The sequence below is a fragment of the Schistocerca serialis genome, chromosome 7, assembly GCF_023864345.2.
Source record: "Schistocerca serialis cubense isolate TAMUIC-IGC-003099 chromosome 7, iqSchSeri2.2, whole genome shotgun sequence".
Taxonomy (NCBI): Eukaryota; Metazoa; Arthropoda; class Insecta; order Orthoptera; family Acrididae; genus Schistocerca; species Schistocerca serialis.
In genome coordinates this window covers 409,416,484-409,433,086 of record NC_064644.1, presented here as the reverse complement: position 1 = coordinate 409,433,086, position 16,603 = coordinate 409,416,484, and positions in this window count along the sequence as shown.

Genomic DNA, 16,603 nt, shown 5'->3' with positions numbered 1-16,603 from the left:
GACATTGTAATTCTGTCAGAGACAGCAAAGGACTTGGAAGAGCAGTTGAATGGAATGGATGGTGTCTTGAAGGGAGGATATAAGATGAACATCAACAAAAGCAAAACGAGGATAATGGAATGTAGTCGAGTTAAGTCGGGTGATGCTGAGGGTATTAGATTAGGAAATGAGGCACTTAAAGTAGTAAAGGAGTTTTGCTATTTGGGGAGCAAAATAACTGACGATGGACGAAGTAGAGAGGATATAAAATGTAGACTGGCAATGGCAAGGAAAGCGTTTCTGAAGAAGAGAAATTTGTTAACATCGAGTATAGATTTAAGTGTTAGGAAGTTATTTCTGAAAGTATTTGTATGGAGTGTAGCCATGTATGGAAGTGAAACATGGACGGTAAATAGTTTGGACAAGAAGAGAATAGAAGCTTTTGAAATGTGGTGCTACAGAAGAATGCTGAAGATTAGATGGGTAGATCACATAACTAATGAGGAAGTATTAAATAGTATTGGGGAGAAGAGAAGTTTGTGGCACAACTTGACCAGAAGAAGGGATCGGTTGGTAGGACATGTTCTGAGGCATCAAGGGATCACCAATTTAGTATTGGAGGGCAGCGTGGAGGGTAAAAATCATAGGGGGAGACCAAGAGATGAATACACTAAGCAGATTCAGAAGGATGTAGGTTGCAGTAGGTACTGGGAGATGAAGAAGCTTGCACAGGATAGAGTAGCATGGAGAGCTGCATCAAACCAGTCTCAGGACTGAAGACCACAACAACAACAACAACAACAAAACGGGGTTGGGACCCTAATCCCTTCAAAGTAGGCTCCTTGTTTTGGCACACACGCAGCCCACCGATCCTTCCACTGCTGGAAACAACTCTGGAAGCCTTCTTTTGGAATGGTGCTTAGCTCCGTCCTCGTGCCGCATTCTCTCTTCTCTACTCTCAAAACTTCTCTACTCCTTTCAGTTGCGTCTTCAATTTTGGAAACAATCAGAAGTCGCAAGGAGCCATGTCTGGACAGTAGGGAGGTTGGCGAACAGCTGTAATTCCATGTTTGGCCAAGAAATTTTGGATCAAGTGGGATGAATGTGCGCGAGCGTTGTCGTGATGCAGTTGTCAGTTTTTCGCCGTCCACATGTGTAGTCTTTTGCGCCGAACTGCGTCACAGAGTCGCCAGAGAACATCTTGATAGTACTACTTTGCCACTGTTTGTCCATCCGGTGCGTATTCGTGATGCACAATTACACGGGCATCAAAGAAGACAGTCAGCGTCACCTTGATTTTGCTTCGCACCTTTCTTCGGCCTTGATGACTCGGGATGCTTACATTGCGACGACTGTCTTTTTGTTTCTGGGTCGTACCCGTACACCCACGACTCGTCTCCAGTTACCACAGTGATCAAAAACCCAGAATCAGTGTTAGTGGTGTGCAACGTCAAAACAGAGGTCTTGTTGTCTCGATGACAACAACTTGGGCGCGAATTTCACAGCCACTCGGTGCATGTTCGAATCATCACGCAAAATTACGTGTCCAGAATCTTTACTCACTGCAACCTCTTGGGCAATCTCCCGCACGGTCAAACGACGATCTGCCATCACCAAATTTTGGACCCTCTCAAAAACAGCTACACTCCGAGCAGTTTGGGGCCCGCCAGAACGCTCGTCACTCTCCGTTGATGTGCGGCCGGTTTTGAATGGGTTGAACCACTCCTTAATTTCTGTTACACCCATCGTATCTTCTCCAAACACCCGCTGAATCTTACGAATTGTTTCGCTTTGAGAATCACCAAGCTTTTGACAAAATTTGATGCAGTATCTTTGCTCAACGCGTTCAGTCGTCTTGAAAGAATCGGAAATCGGACGAACATGTTGTGTAGTACCTCACTCAGCGACTGACCCGCTGGAAGGCACGGACAAAATTCACGCATGCGCATAAAGGTCTCTTCGTTTACTGTTTACAGTGGTGCCGCGCTATCATCTCTATTTTGCGCGGGAAAATCAAAGGTGGGATACTTTTTAGACAGACTTCGTATTTTGGCTCAGACAACGAACTGCAGACCAGCGTAAAAAAGTGACGGAAAGCACAGGCCGCTGCCTTTTACGACGAGGGCATTGCAAAGTTGGTACAGTGCCACGACAAATGCCCAAGTCGGAGAAGGGATAATGTAGAGAAGTATCTGGAAGGTGTAGCAAACATTTGCAAATAAAACATTTTCCATTTTCACTGTGGTTTCCATTTCGCGACCGATCGCACCTTAATAAACGAACAGCCCTCTACATTCAGTTCTACTTTTCATGGCGTTCCGTGCAGTGTTAGTGAAAATAAACTGACACTGGGTGAGAAAAAACGGAGAGCCGCAGGTTTTTGTGTGGTTGCAGCTGTCTTGCTTTTTTAATTATTTCAGAAAAGCAGATCGGAGGTTGTTTATCCTCTTCACTACACTATCATGGGTCACGTCGGGCTCTACAGCCTGGCCAGGTATTCCCTTTACACCTTCAGTTACGCCCTTGTAACTTTAATAACACTACCAAATAGATTCGCATTCTGTGACTGTGCAATGAATTCACCTGTTTGCCACACATGAACATTTTTGCCGGACCTGGACTCGAAATCGGGTCTGCCGTTTATAGCGAGATAAAATGACGGTGTAATATTTGACTTAATGTGTGGGTATCACGAATTGTACGAGCATAAGGGTTTTGCCTACTTGACAGTGGAAGTTGGGGTCGGTCCTGGGTGCGTGGTAAGACAGCCGAAGTGGTTAAGGCTATCGCTCGCGATAAGCGAAAAGCCCGGGCTCACGTTCCGGTTCGGCACAAATTTTCATGTGTCGCAAACAGTTAATGTCAGTGCATAGTCACAGAATACGATTTTATTTCGTAATTTTTACCACAGCTGCAGTCGTCACTGACAGTCTCTTAGTTCAAACAAGCAATCATGTATGAAGGACATTCTATTGTGAAGATACACTGCATAACAAAGACATTGTAACCATTAATGATTTTATAACAATTAGAGTTATTTGTCCACAACGTCCGCACGTGCGCAACTATTATCCCAGTACAGCTTGATACGCCTTCGGTGGTTTAAGTCATTATCCGTTCGTTCACTGACGTCCACTGGCCGGAATGCTTGCAGTTTTAATTCCGTTTTAACGTGGATTGCGTTGTGCAGCACGCTTTATAGTTTTCTTGCAGGGTAAACGCATCATTGACGCATTAATTTCAGCACATTTTCCTCTTCGGTTTGATGAGCCACAAAGAACGTGAACGTCCAAAACACTTTCCGGGAGATAAGCTTTCTCCTCCCATGTGATAATGTCTGACAACTTGTTGCTTGCCGAATCATTCACAAAACCTATTAGCGACGTTGTTTTCCGCTCATGACCCCACACATTTGGTATTGCGTGCTCTTCCAAACTGAAATGAGCAGTATCTGCCACTGCCTTCAGCAAACAGGAAAGGCGAAGAATGAACTGGTCAATGCACAGACTTTATTCTCCTTCCCGAGCAGTCACATGACAGTTAGGTGTCAACTCGTTGCAATTTACTTAAAGAGCGAGGTGTCAACTCGTTGCAATTTACTTAAAGAGCGGTGTTGCTATATTAATGATCAGGGTGCGAGGTTCAGATCTTAAATATCTTACAATCTTATGCTGTTATTACAAGCATTTAGTTCAGGTGCAAAGAGACTTTCCAGCCACCATGTAGAAGTTTTGGTTTTCTATTAAAACATGGCACACCAGTACATTATTTATATGACTGGCGTATGAAGAAACATTATACAGGTTGAACTAGAAATTCACCGACAAACTTTTAGAGGCGGACAGAAAAAGTCTATGAATATGGGCGTTAAAATTCAGACCTTAAAACTTATGAGAGAAGTGTTTCACAGTACCGAAGATGAAGATCTCATAGTTCTTAAGATACACATTAGCCCATGTTTACTGGACGCTTTTCTTCTTGTTTTGGTCCACACTACCAACTCTGCAAGTTTGTCACTGGATTTCTGGTTCACTCTGGAAATCCTAAGCACAGGAAAACTCTCACACCTTCAAACTAAAACCGTGTTTCCTTCCCTTATTTTTCATTTTTTGAAGGTCATGATGGCAACAGATTAAAATTCAGTTAACTGCGCAAAAGACAAGTCTTGCACAGGCGAAGAGTATGCTTGGACTGCATTGCTGCCTCCGGTGTTCGTACTTATGTCGCTCATACATGACGTCAGATATGATGAAGTGCGCATCCGAATTGAGAACTTCTGGCCCATTAACGACCAGATGGACAACGTTGCAACGGATAGCCCGTTAGCTCCATTTATACACTCCTGGAAATGGAAAAAAGAACACATTGACACCGGTGTGTCAGACCCACCATACTTGCTCCGGACACTGCGAGAGGGCTGTACAAGCAATGATCACACGCACGGCACAGCGGACACACCAGGAACCGCGGTGTTGGCCGTCGAATGGCGCTAGCTGCGCAGCATTTGTGCACCGCCGCCGTCAGTGTCAGCCAGTTTGCCGTGGCATACGGAGCTCCATCGCAGTCTTTAACACTGGTAGCATGCCGCGACAGCGTGGACGTGAACCGTATGTGCAGTTGACGGACTTTGAGCGAGGGCGTATAGTGGGCATGCGGGAGGCCGGGTGGACGTACCGCCGAATTGCTCAACACGTGGGGCGTGAGGTCTCCACAGTACATCGATGTTGTCGCCAGTGGTCGGCGGAAGGTGCACGTGCCCGTCGACCTGGGACCGGACCGCAGCGACGCACGGATGCACGCCAAGACCGTAGGATCCTACGCAGTGCCGTAGGGGACCGCACCGCCACTTCCCAGCAAATTAGGGACACTGTTGCTCCTGGGGTATCGGCGAGGACCATTCGCAACCGTCTCCATGAAGCTGGGCTACGGTCCCGCACACCGTTAGGCCGTCTTCCGCTCACGCCCCAACATCGTGCAGCACGCCTCCAGTGGTGTCGCGACAGGCGTGAATGGAGGGACGAATGGAGACGTGTCGTCTTCAGCGATGAGAGTCGCTTCTGCCTTGGTGCCAATGATGGTGGTATGCGTGTTTGGCGCCGCGCAGGTGAGCGCCACAATCAGGACTGCATACGACCGAGGCACACAGGGCCAACACCCGGCATCATGGTGTGGGGAGCGATCTCCTACACTGGCCGTACACCACTGGTGATCGTCGAGGGGACACTGAATAGTGCACGGTACATCCAAACCGTCATCGAACCCATCGTTCTACCATTCCTAGACCGGCAAGGGAACTTGCTGTTCCAACAGGACAATGCACGTCCGCATGTATCCCGTGCCACCCAACGTGCTCTAGAAGGTGTACGTCAACTACCCTGGCCAGGAAGATCTCCGGATCTGTCCCCCATTGAGCATGTTTGGGACTGGATGAAGCGTCGTCTCACGCGGTCTGCACGTCCGGCACGAACGCTGGTCCAACTGATGCGCCAGGTGGAAATGTCATGGCAAGCCGTTCCACAGGACTACATCCAGCATCTCTACGATCGTCTCCATGGGAGAATAGCAGCCTGCATTGCTGCGAAAGGTGGATATACACTGTACTAGTGCCGACATTGTGCATGCTCTGTTGCCTGTGTCTATGTGCCTGTGGTTCTGTCAGTGTGATCATGTGATGTATCTGACCCCAGGAATGTGTCAATAAAGTTTCCCCTTCCTGGGACAATGAATTCACGGTGTTCTTATTTCAATTTCCAGGAGCGTAATAAACCTGTTCATGCAAAACTTGGAAAGATATCGCTTTGGGCACCACTGCAGATAAGGATAGATGCTTTTCTCGCCACGTCGGCGACTCACTCGTTATATGGCCAAAATATCGGAAAAAACTGGAAGGATGCTAAGAACACGTAAAATTACCGCCACCTCACAGGCTTTGCTGTAGATGAACAATGAAGGGACAAGACACGTTAGTTTTCTGTCTGACTTCGGGTGTAGCTGTTGTAGCAGAACTCATCCACTCGCCTGTGACTGAAAGTCCAGGACGAGGCTGGATGTTCTTTTTTATAACATACTGACATCACTTTTCCGCAGTTTCTCTCTTAACAAACCACTGCTTCAGAATTCTTTCGTAATTGCGTCTGCACAACATGGCAGTGACGTGAGACTGTGTAAATTCCGCTGTGTTTTGGCAAAAGAAGTGGTTAACATGCCAGGCAAAAATAAATCGCTGCATTTTCGCCATAATTCTTTTTACATACTAATCAAAGCAGAGGTGCCAGATATTTCTAAGCAGATTGTCGTGCTTTTCTGTGCGTTAGCGCCCATGCCCATCCCTCGCATGTACTGCGACACTTGGCTTCATAAGGCACCGCGTAATGCCACCGCGTTTTATGTTGCAGGTGTGGTTCCAGAACCGGCGCGCGAAGTTCCGCAAGCAGGAGCGGCTCGCGCAGCAGAAGGCGGCGCAATCGTCCGGCGGAGGCGGTGCAGACAGCGGGGGTGGAGGCGGGGGCGGAGGCGGCGGGGGTGCGCAGGGCCCGGCGGCGGGACCGGGCCAGCAGCAGCAGCCGCCCCCGGCCACCAAGGAGGGCGCGGGCGCCGCCGCCAAGACGCCGGGGGCGGGCTCCGCCTCCACGCCCCCGGCCGCCGCCACAGCAGCCGCCGCCTCCTCCGCCAAAGACGCCGCCGCCAAGATAGCCGCGGATGTCAAGGCGCTCAACGGCAGCGGTCAGTGCACCCTCATCTGCCTAGCTGCCCTTGCTCAACACTGCATTCTTACAGCCACAGCTACACTATCAGATGAAAAGTGTCCGGACATCGCTATGACACGCGGAATTGACCTCCAGACGTCACGATAGAGGGGCCGGGCAGGGAGGAGGGGTATATTGTGTTCTTAGTAGAGAAGCAGCAACGTCAGATTTGATCGGTCAGGAGAGCTGTGACTTCTTACGTGGACTAGTTATTGGATGTCACCTAAGTAACAAATCCATCGCCGGCCGCTGTGACCGAGCGGTTCTAGGCGCTTCAGTCCGGAACCGCGCTTCTGCTACGGTCGCAGGTTCGAATCCTGCCTCGGTCATGGATGTGTTTGTTGTCCTTAGGTTAGTTGGGTTTAAGTAGTTCTAAGTCTAGGGGACTCATGACTTCAGACGTTAAGTACCATAGTGCTTAGAGCCATTTGAACCATTTTTGAACAGATCCGTCAGGGTCATTCCAACCCTTCTAAAGCTGCCCAAATGGACTGTTGATGCGACTGCGAAGTGGAAGAGCTAAGGAACAACCAGAGCTAAACTAAGACCATTCAGATCTCATGTAACGACGGACATGGACCCTCAACCATTGCGGAGGGTGGTTGTAAAAAATCACATAAAACCAGCAAAAGGAATCACTCGTGAGTTCCAAAGTCCTACCAGCAGTCCAGCTAACAAAAAATCGTTCAAATGGCTCTAAGCACTATGCGACTTAACATCTGAGGTCATCAGTCCTCTAGACTTAGAACTACTTAAACCTAACTAACCTAAGGACATCACACACATCCATGCCCGAGGCAGGATTCAAACCTGCGACCGTAGCAGCCGCGGGGTCCGTCCAGCTAACACAATGGCTGTTTGTAGAGAATTATAAAGAATGGGGTAGAATTACAGTTGTGAAACTAGCGTAGGGTACCGTAAACTACCATACGTAAGCGTAGACTACGGTAGCTTTCCTAGTAGCTTTGGTCAGTTAAGGTCCGTGTTACCTGTACGTTAGGTGTCTTGATCCTATCAGGTGTTGCCTCACAACGATCGCGTTTTCTACGTGTACGATCAGTGTCTAACTAAACTCCCCGAAAAACCGGAAGCGGTAAACCTTCTAGAAATTTGTGTGAGGATATATAAAGAGCCATATAACCTTCTACATAGTTTTGCTACTTAAACAGTATTTATAGCAAAACTGAACTTGACGATGCTTAATTCAGGCTTTATTCGAAAACTGTTGATTTGGAACATGAAACAGAGCGATGTTGTAATAAATATCAAGAAAACAGTACAGATTTATCACACAGCGCTAGAAAACGCAATTTCCTGAACACAGAGGTAAACTAAAAAAAAAAAGGAAGTATGAAACATGGCGTCAATACTCCGTCGAACTTATTTAAAATATATTTCTGTACTTCAAAGTCAACTTTCGCATTTATCAGTAATAACAGCAAACTCTTGCCTCTGATCATGATGAAGAACGTTGTATTGAGCACGAAATAACGACAATAATTGTATACATATTTTTTATGTTTGTGCTTGTAACCTGCACTTGCATGGAAAGTACTTTGGTTGCATAAAAGCACAGAAGGTACGTGATCAACTAATTTTTATTAGCTGTAAAATGCAGTTTATGTTCTGTGAGGATGCAGAGTACACAACGAACTAACACTGAATGACCTGCCGTTCTAGTCAGTGCAAAACAAAGAGAGAGAGAAAAAAAAACAGAAATCATCGCCTCCCAGTTTCCCTGTTAAACATTCACTTGTGTCTCTTTCGTTAGCGATCCTACCAATACTACTGATAATCCTACCATTTACTACGTCATTTATGTAGTTTAGCAAAACCTCCGAACCGTAGTTTTGGTATAGCGCAACTCTAGTTACAGTAGTCGATCAGCTCCTCATAAGCCACACTTTTCTGTAGTCATTGCAAAGCGTGATTTGAGAGGGTGTAAAGAGCGATGCCACTGGACAGTGGATGACTGGAAAAAGAGTAATCTGGAGTGATAAATCACGCTATACCCTGTGGGAATGCGTTTGGATTTGCCGAATGCCTGGAGAACGTTACCTGCCGTCATGTGCAGTGCCAACAGCGAAGTACAGCAGATCTGTATTACGGCATGGGGATATTTTTCCTTGTCAGGATATGCCCCCTTATTGCTTTTAAGAAACGATAAATGACGAAGGGCGTGGACACGTTTTACGGTAATATGTGCTGTCTACAACATAGGAACAGTTCGGAGACGGTGAATGTATCAGCATAATGCTGCACCCCGTTATAAAGCAGCGTCTGTGAGCCTATGGTTGTGGTCAATAACGAAATGTACTGGGCTGCCCTGAGTCCCGACCTGAACCCAATGGAACACATTTCACTGTTCAAAAATGGCTCTGAGCACTATGGGACTCAACTGCTGAGGTCATTAGTCCCCTAGAACTTAGAACTAGTTAAACCTAACTAACCTAAGGACATCACAAACATCCATGCCCGAGGCAGGATTCGAACCTGCGACCGTAGCGGTCTTGCGGTTCCAGACTGCAGCGCCTTTAACCGCACGGCCACTTCGGCCGGCCATTTCACTGTCTTGAGGAAGAATAGAATGTCTTTTCTCTACATACATGCAGCCCGTCACTGGAAGTGTATCCAGCAGCAAACAAACCATCATACACTGAACCGCCATAGAAACTTGTATAGGCATGCGTATTCAAATACAGAGATACCGTGAATATTACGAATCCGGTAGAACATCGAATCTCCGACACCGCTGCGGCCGAAAAAAGATCCTGCAAGAACGGGACCAACGTCGACTGAACAGAATCGTTCACCTTGACAGAAGTGCAACCCTTCCGCAAATTGCTGCGGATTTCAGCGCTGGTCCATCAGCAAGTGTCAGCGTGCGAACCATTCAACGAAACATCATCGACATGGGCTATTGGAGCCGAAGGTCCGCTTGTGTACCATTGATGACTGCGCGACACAAAGCTTTACGCCTCGCCTGGGCCAGTCAACACTGACATTGAACTGTTGAAGACTGGAAACATGTTGCCTGGTCAGAAGAGTCTCGTTTTAAATTGTATCGAGAGGATGGACGCCTACGGGTATGGAGACAGGCTCATAAATCCATGGACCCTGTATGTTAGCAGGGGACTGTTCAAACTCATGGGGGCTCTGTAATGGTGTGAGACGTGTGCTGTTGAAGTGATGTGTGACTCCTGATACGTCTAGATACGACTCTGACAGGTGACATGTACGTAAGCATCCTGTCTGATCACCTGTATCCATTCATATCCATTGTGCATTCCGACGGACTTGCGCAGTTCCAGCAGGCAAATGTGACGTTCCACACGTCCAAAATTGCTACAGAGTGGCTCCAAGAACACTTGAGTTTAAACACTTCCGCTGGCCACGAAACTTCCCAGACATGAACATTATTGAGCATATCTGGGATGCCTTGCAACGTGCTGTTCAGAAAAAGTCTCCACCGCAACGTACTCTGACGTATTTATGGACAGCCCTGCAGGACTAATGGTGTCAGTTACCTCCAGCACTGTTTCAGACATCAGTCGTGTCCATGCCACGTCGTGTTGCGGCACTTCTGCTTATTTTCGGTGGTCCTACACGATATTAGGCAGGTGTACCAATTTCTTTGGCTCTTCAGTGCTGCATTTGTAGGTACTGAAATGCCTTTTTTTTACACAGTTTTCTGAATTACTCTTTTTCGGATTCTGAAGTTATCAGTGATAAAATACGCTGTGGGTACTTTTTTCCCATTCCAACGTAATTCTGACAACAGATTTGTTATGACTGTGCAAATTATAAATATTTAATGGTTTATTTATTACTTACGTAATATTTATACTGAAAAAGAGGAGAGAGAACCTTTTTCGTAAGCAGATAGAAAATAAAAGAATGTATCTACATTAATGACAAGTATAATATGTAACTTATGCAGCACAGTACGAATCACAATAATACTTTTCGAAGAAACATGGAAAAATAATTACTGCGACATACAGGAGGTCTGGTGAACACCAAATTTTTACATATGCATGATTTTTCTCTGTGTGTATTGCAAAGCAAACTTGGTTTACATTAATAAATAGAGTTCTCGGTGATCAAACAATTCAGCGGCGTACCACCCATCTCGTAGCATATCACGGAATATTGATACATATGACTGATGTTTTACGATCGAATGAGGTTTTATGCAATCTTATCTAGAAGCTATCTCTCTGTTCTGTTCAGTGATGTACGGCCAATTTCGTAGTAGTTTTATACGGTTATTCTCCAGCATGTAAAAATAAATGTCGCAAGGGTGCACGAACGAAGTACATTTCGGAGGGATTACTTTGAGACTGCATGTTGACAGAATAACGAGGGAATAAAAAAAAGTACCAACGACCAAATTTGGTCCAGGGACCTCGCGTTAGGAAACTCACAGTTTACACGCTCAGTTCAGTACTCCTTGAATACTACCGACCATACCAAAGTATACAGGGTGTTTCAGAAGTGATGGTCAATATTCTATGACATGACAGGAATGATCATCGGCTGTAAAACTGATACCTGAAGAGCTCTGAGCAAGTGTTGATCTTCGATATTGTGAAACAAATCTCTTCTGCTGCAAGCTCTTTGATTTCCATATTTTGCGAAGTGGTAGTACGGACTAAAACAAGAAAAAAATGTTCAGTAGACATGTACTCTAAAACGCATACCTTAAGAGCTATGAACACTTGTTCATCTTCGATACTTTGAAACACAACTCTTCTGATGATTAAGCGCTCATAACTTCTCAGGTATGCATTTTAGAGCACATGTTTACCGGACATTTTTTTCTTGTTTTGGTCCATAGTACCACTTCCCAAAACATGGAGAGCAAAGAGCTTGTACTGGAAGGTACTTGTTTCACGGTATCGAAGATCAAGAATTGCTCTAGCTCTTAAGGTATGCGTTTTAGAGCCCATGTTTACTTGACGTGCGTTTTTTCTTTTTTCTTTTTTTTTTGTCGAATGATCATTCTTGTCATATTCCTGAATATTGACCATGACTTCTGAAACACCCTGTGTAACGAAGCCTCACATTTTAAAACTCGATTTTCTCGAAAACGGTTGAGAGTTGCGTCTTCGTATTTACGTATGTTGAAGTCCTAGTTGTGCCCTACACACCTTGTCAATATGAATCAAATCGGTGGGGTGAAGTTCGTCGACTCTCTGGTAAGATCTTTGTACGTTTGACTGGGTTTTGTGATGACTGAGATAATATCAGATTCCCTCTCAGCCCGTGAAGTTTCATTTCATTGCCGCCTCCCCTTCTGGATTTTTCACATTTTTCGTCAGGCAGTGTAGTTCACAAACAAAAAAGAGAATCTTTTGAAACGTGGCACTGAAGGATAATACTGAAGGTTAGATGGGCAGATCCGGTAGCTAATAAGGTGGTTCTGGGTCGAAGTGGGGAGAAAACAAATTTTTTGCACAACTTAGCTAAAGAAAGGGGTCAGTTGATAGGACGCACCCTGATGCGCTAAGGAATACTGTGAAATGATGATTAAATCAAGAACCTAAGCTGCCGACAGGCGTTGATGTACATCAACGGGGACAGTTGAAAATGTGTGCCCCGACCGGGACTCGAACCCGGCATCTCATGCTTACATTGCAGACGCTCTATCCATCTTTTTTTTTCTATATAGTTCGTTGCGTTTGGTCTGGGCGGACGTCACAAGACATCAGTTCAAGTTGATCGTTGATTCCTTGACTCATTTTTTTTATTTTTTTGTTACAGAGAGCACGCAGCCCTCTGACCGAACACGCTGAGCTACCGTGCCGGCATCCGAGCCACCGAGGGCGCGGAGAATAGTGCGACTGTAGGGATTTATCACTTGCACGTTCCCCGTGAGACCCACATTCCCAACTTAATGTCCACACATTACATTCGTAGTGTCCCTGGTCATTACACTCATTACTCGCGGCAGACAGTCTTACCGTGTCCCGTAAGAGTTCGGGCAATGCGTGTGCATCCACACAGAAGGTCAATGGCCGGTTAGCCTGAACTATATGAAGACGGTATCTCGCACACGTCCGCCTTTCGCACACGTCCGAAAGAACAGATACCGTCTTCATAAAGAAATACTGCAGTTAGTTTGGTTGTGGAAGAACGTGTGGGGAGACAAGATGTAGTGAGATACCATGGCTTGAATACTTCAAGCAGTTTCAATACATGTACAGTGGGCGTTCAGTAAGTAATAGCAGTGAAGTTTTTTTTCTGAAAGCTGGCTGCTTTTATGCAGGATCCCAATACACCATATTATTCCCCACTCTTTCGGCTACAGAACCCTGTTGTTCAACGTAATCTCTGTTCAATGCGACGGCCTTATGCCATCTTACTGAAGGGGTTTGTATGCCCGCATGGTATCACTCTACTGGTCGTCGTCTAAGCCAACATCTTGTTTCATAAATAGCCTCTCCGTCATCCACGTACTGCTTTCCGCGGAGTGCATCCTTCATTGCGCCAAGCAGTTGGAAGTTGGGAGGTGCGAGATCCGGGATACACTGTGGCTGTGGAAAACCAGTCCATTGAAGTTCTATGAATTCCTCTCGGGTGCACAGACTTGTGTGAGGCCTTTCGTTGTCATGGAGGAGAAGTTCGTTTGCATTTTTGTGGTGACGAACACGCTGAAGTCGTTTCTTAATTCCCTGAGGGGAGCACAGTACACTTCAGAGTTGATTGTGGCATCATGAAGGAGGACATCGAACAGAATAACCCTCCAGAGACCCGGAAGACCATCGGTGCCGGCCGCTGTGGCCGAGCGGTTCTAGGCGCTTCAGTCCGGAACCGCGGTGGTGCTACGGTCGCAGGTTCGAATCCTACCTCGGGCATGGCTGCGTGTGTGATGTCCTTAGGTTAGTTAGGTTTAAGTAGTTCTAAGTGTCGGGGACTGATGACCTCAGATGTTAAGTCCCATAGTGCTCAGAGCCATCGCCAAAACTTTACCAGGTGAGGTTGCGGCTGTGACCTTTCTCTTCGGAAGAGAGGTGGTGCGGCGCCACTCTATGGATTGCTGTTTCGTTTCCGGTTTGAAGTGATGAACCTTTGTTCATTTCCTGTGATGATTTTCGACAAAAATTGTCACGATCACCCATGTAACGCGAAACCAATTCCGCATAGATACCCGTAGTCCTTGTTTGCTCTTTTATGTGGCGAGGAACTCAGCGGGGGACATAACTTTGAGTACCGTAACTTTTGATTGTGATCCGTCGATAATCTCGAATGAGAGTGTCCGCACGTTCGCGTAAAAAAGTAAAAAGCAGTGTTTTGGTAGTCGCACGTGTTCTCCGCTATGCAGTCTTTCTTATTCGATTTTGAGAAAACTATTCGGTAAAAGAAAAATATTTTTCCTTAGCCAAAGATCTCAGCATGATGTTGAACTTGTTTTGTTTTCGTTCTTGCTCATAGTCAGTATGATACTTCAAAGTCAAGTACAACATCGCACAATTTTTGAAAGATCTACAGTGAGAAATGTCGCTGGACAGTTTACGTTTGGAGCGTTTTATTCCCTACATTACAGCGTACGAAATATAGTTAACATACCGAAATTGCTTTTAAAGGTCGAAGGAGACTCAAACCCCTTTCCACTCTAGAGAGAATACATGACTTGTATTGCAGCCGCCTACTGTGTGGAGAGCGTAGCTGCCTCGTGTTTCTCTTCTTCGTATGCTGCCGATACAAATCGAAGCTGGAAATGAAATAAAAACTTAATGTAGTGAAAAGACACCGGGGGTCATCAGCCCATGACTAACTGTATGTTTTTGGGGGTCCGTATTTCATTGCAAAAATGGAACCCTCATAAGATCACATTGTCTCCTGTCTGTCTATCTGTCCGTCCGTCCGACTGTTAAGAACCCTTTTTCCTTAGCAACAAGCATACTTATCAAGTTGAAATTTATGTCACGTACTGAGGTCTGTGGTCCAAAAAAATGGTTCAATGGCTCTGAGCACTATGGGACTTAACTTCTGTGGTCATCAGTCCCCTAGAACTTAGAACTACTTAAACCTAACTAACCTAAGGACATCACACACATCCATGCCCGAGGCAGGATTCGAACCTGCGACCGTAGCAATCGCGCGGTTCCGGACTGAGCGCCTTAACCGCGAGGCCACCGCGGCCGGCGTCTGTGGTCCCTTCACGATGTAAGAAATTTAAGCTTTTACATCAGAGTAGTCAAAAGATACAGCCATTACGTCACATATTTTGATACCCGAAAAGTCACTCATGGAAACCTATAGCGTACTTCCCGTTGACGTAGAATCATAAAATTTTGCAATAAACATGGTTGTCCTATACAAGGAAGAAAAATCTGAAAATTGTTAATTTGTGATTATATCGCACGAAAATAACTTATTATTTTGTCACTTTATCCGACTGTCTGTCTGTCTGTCTGTCCGTTTGTTAAGACCTCTCTTTCTCAGGAACGGATTGACGTATCACGTTGAAATTCAAGAAACGTACTAATGGCTACGGTCCCTGGGCATCGTAAGAAGAAAGTTAGCTTCTGCTTAAATGCAGTTAAAAGTTACGCCCTATTAGGTCACATATTTTGATATCTTGCCAGTATCAATATCGATAACAGGCGAAACTCTTTGAAATTCTCTATTCTCAGGATGGATGAACTAACTATACACGTTACAAAGTTTGCACGGAACCCTTGGTGCGCGTGTTCTACTGACACTTATCTGGATGTTTTCCAGTCTATGCTACGCGGTTTGAGGAAACAAATTTATATTAACCTATATTAATCAACAAAGAATAAAATGAAAAAGAAAAAAAAGTGGCTAGCGTTGCTGCCTCTGGATCACGGGGTACGAATTCGATTCCCGAACGCGTTGCGGATTTTCTCTGTCCGGGGACTGAGTGTTTTGTTGTAATTTCATCATCATTCGTGACAGTGGCTAGATTGGACTGTGAAAAAAATTGGACTGCGTGAAAATTTGGACTTTGTACGGGCGCTCATGGCCGCGCAGTTGAGCGCCCCACAAACCAATCATCATCATCATCAACCTCCGTTATAGACGCCATTTTGAACGCTAAGTATAGCACTGTCACCTATCGGAACATGATTAAACTACACTGAGGTGACAAAAGTCTTGGAATACCTTGCTATATCGTTTTCGGACCTCCTTTCGCCCAATACATTGCAGTAACTCGACGAGGCATGGACCCAACAAGTCGTTGGAAGTTCAGTGCAGAAATATTGAGCCGTTATGCCTGTATAGCCATTCGTAATTTCGAAAGTGTTGCTGGTACACAATTTTCTGCGCGAACTGACATCTCAATTATAAGCCATAAACGTTGGATGGGATTCATGTCGACTGGTCTGGGTGGCCAAGTCGTTCACTCGAATTGTCCTGAAAATGCTTCAGACCAATCGCGAGCAATTGTGGCCCAGTGACATGGCGCACTGTCATCCACAAAAATTCTCTTCTTGTTTGGGACTGTCAAGTCCATGAATCGCTGCAAATGGTCTCCATTAGCTGCACAACACCATTTCCACTGAATGATCAGTTCAATTGGACCAGAGCACCCAGTCAATTCCATCTAAAGACAGCACACACCAGTATGGAGCCACCACCAGCTTGCACAGAGCCTTGTTGACAGTTTGGGTCCTTGGCTTCGTGGTGTCTACGACACACCCTAACCCTACCATCAGCTGCTACCAACTGAAATCGGGACTTATCACACCAGGCTACACTTTTCGAGCCGTCTTGGATCCGACTGTTACGCTCACGAACCCAGGAGAGGTGCTGCAGGTGATGTACTTTTAGCAATGGCACTCGCATCGGTCGTCTGCTGCCATGCCTCATTAACTCTAAGCTCCGCCACACTGTCTCAACGAATA